This window comes from Galeopterus variegatus, unplaced genomic scaffold (assembly GCF_000696425.1).
Source record: "Galeopterus variegatus unplaced genomic scaffold, G_variegatus-3.0.2 Scaffold4517, whole genome shotgun sequence".
Lineage (NCBI taxonomy): Eukaryota > Metazoa > Chordata > Mammalia > Dermoptera > Cynocephalidae > Galeopterus > Galeopterus variegatus.
This window is the reverse complement of record NW_007730628.1, coordinates 122,919-126,245: the sequence shown is the minus strand read 5'-3', so window position 1 is coordinate 126,245 and position 3,327 is coordinate 122,919.

Sequence of the window (3,327 nt, the reverse complement as noted above, 5' to 3'; positions counted from 1 at the left end):
TGAAAATATTTTCATTTATTCACCTGTTATTTCTGTTTCTGCTTTTGTAAAATATCTTCCATATTCTTTCCCCATTTTTCTATTGGATTTATTCTTAATTTGTGAAATGTAGGAGTTAACCTTTGTTATATATACTATAGATATTTTTTCATTCTGTTTTAGTTATCTAGCACTATCTTTAATTTTAGATTGTAGTACCGTGCAAATACACAAATTTCCATTTTTAAGTGATCGATTGCTTTAAAAATATGATTTTAGTCTCTTGATAAGTAATAGGATGATTATATAGATTTTATATCTTAATCCTCCTAGTGTATTATAGATTTTTACAGTAAGATATATACCTTCTTTATACAGTATTGAGTTTGCTTGCCTTAAGTTCTATTTTACATAATGTTAATATTACTACACGTTTCCTTTCTCGTAGCATTTACCTTGATTTTTTTTCATACATTTATCTTGCATTTTTCTATCTAGTTTTATTTGAGTAGTATCTCTTGTAAACAATATGAAGCTAAATTTTGTCTTAAAGCAAATCTGACAATTGCTGTGGTTAAAAAATATTTTAATAATTTCCACATTAAAAATGATTATTGACATATTTGGACTTATTATCATCTTATTTCATATTTTCTGTTTTATCATACTTTTTCTATATTCTCTCATTCCGAACTGGTCAAATTTTCCTGTTTTTATTTTTCCCTCTGCTGTTATAGAATCTTTCTATTTTATATATATATATATATAAAAAATATATATATATTCTCTGCTTTTTATATATATACATACATACACACACACACACACACACATATTTTTAATTGTTACTGTGATTTTTTAAATACATTTAAAAGATGTATTTCAATTACTATCTAGAGTTAATCCACATATTATATTAAATAAGCCATTTAAATTCTTGCAGGATTTAAACCTGCAACCATCCTCACCATCCATCTCCAGAACACTTTTCATCCTGCAAAACTGAAATTCTATACCCATTAAACAACTCCTCATAATCCTCAATTCCTCATTCTGCCCAAACCCTGGCAACCACCATTCTACTTTCTTTATAGTTGTTGTATCCATTATTGAGATGAAGACACTGAAGTCTCCAATTTTCTTTGTAGAACTATCTATATCTCCCGTCAACTCCACCAGTTTTTCTTCATATATTTTGATGGTTTGTTAGTAGGTACATAAATGTTTATAATTGTCATATCTTTTTGCTGTACTGAACATTTTATTAATATATAGTCTTTGCTTCTTATAACCATGTTGATTTAAAGTTTATTTTGTCTGATATTAGTATAGCCACCCCTGCTCTCTTTTAATTGCTATTTGCATGAAACGTCCTTTTTCATCTTTTCACTTTCAGACTGCTTGTGTCTCTGGATTGAAAGTGAGTCTCCTGTTGATAGCACAAAATTAGAACTTTAAAAAAAAAATCCACCTGCCAGTCTTGGTCTTTTGATTAAAGATTTTAAGCCCCTTACATGTAAAGTAATTAGTAATAAGGAGGGACTAATTTCCATCATTTTGCTATTTGCTTTGCATATGCCTTATGGCTTTTTTGTTTCTTCTTTCTTGCATTACTGTCTTCTTTTGTGCTTAGTTGACTTTTTTTAGTGAAACATTTAAATTCCTTTCTCATTTTTTTTGTGTGTATATTCTACATCTATTTTTGTGGTTACCATGGAAATACATTCAACATCCTAAAGTTACAATTTATTTTCAATTTATACCAGCTTAGCATAAAAAGCATATTAAAACTCTACTCTTTTACTGTTCCAATCCCACCTGTTTTAGTTGTTGGGGTCAAAAAATTACAACTATATAAACTGTTTATCCAGAAAAAATAAACTAATTTTTTTTTTAATTTGTTAGTCTCTTAAATTTGGAGAACAGGGTCTTTTTTGCCCACCCTAGCTCCCATAAGCTCCATGAAAGCTGCTTCTGAAATATGTGCGTGGCTGCTGCCACGGGGCTGAAGGATGGATGGGGGATGGGTAGCTGCTATTGTACTAAGAGCTGAAATTGACTATAATATTAACTGTAATTTACTGTCCAAGCCTTCCCCTGGAAATTGCAAGCCTTCAGTATGTTATAGCTTTCTAAAATAATTACAACAGATAGATTATGCCAGTGGAAGAGTTGTCTACGTGGGGAGATAGATTCCTGGTGCTTCTTACTCTGCCGTCTTCCCAGAATCCTCTTTGAATATCATTTAGTTAAGTACTGGTTTTTTGCTCACTGCTCTTGCCTGGATTTATGCCTAACTTTACTGATATATATCCTTGAGTGATTTCAGAGAAAGGTATAGAGAAAGATTTGCCAGACTGCCTTAATACTAGTTAAGATGTAGGGAAAGTCCACTTTCAAAGTGATTTTCCTTCAGAAACTTAAAGCTATTGCTGTATTTTCTTCCAGCACCCAATGTTGCTAATACTCAATTATCCAAGCTTACTGGTAGTTCTTCAGCTTTGTCTATTCTATTTAGCTAACATGTTATGTCTGTCTTTCATGTTGTTGGTTTCCTCAATTATTGGGTCGTTTTGTCTGTTCACCTCTTTATCTAAGAATGCATTTATCTTTGGGTAATGCTGGTTATATATACAGTGGTATGCCCTCAGTGACTATGATACAGGATGTAATGCATGTTTCTGGAAAAGACACATTTTAAGTTTATAAACTGGTTGGGGGTGATGCCTATCCCTCCTTAAGGGGCAGTAACTACATAAAGACTGGCTTATCAATTCAGCTGTCCTACCCACATACATTTCTTTAGACACACAGGAAATGTGTCAATTGCCCACTGAGAAGAAGTAGGACAGAGTTAGTTGACCTCTGGGCTGATTTTTCTAAACATAACTCCACAAAAAAATATTAACATTTAACAATTGTCCCAGAGTCCATTCCCTCCTTTTATCAACTGTGTTGAGTAGGAAGAATTAATAAAAAATTAATCAATTACAGGAAAAGGAAAAGACATGAAGAAGTCATCAGTAAATTCATAAGAATTCTGTAGCGGTCAGACAGGCCTTGTGGAAAAACAGTCAGATCTTCTGGAAAGAGATAAGAGCGAAACTACTAGAAAAGGCAGTCAGAACTTCTGAATGATTTGCACTCTTTTAACAACATGCATAAGAGAAACCAAAATAATCATACAAAGAGGAGTCAAAAGTCTTGTTGAAACATGCAGAGCACATAATCCATTCCCAGTTGTTTTGGTGATAGGACTCCACACCTTGGCAATGAGTGAAAAAAAACACAAAATAAACAGTAAGTAAGGAGAAGCTGGGCCACCTATACTCTTGATAACCACACCTC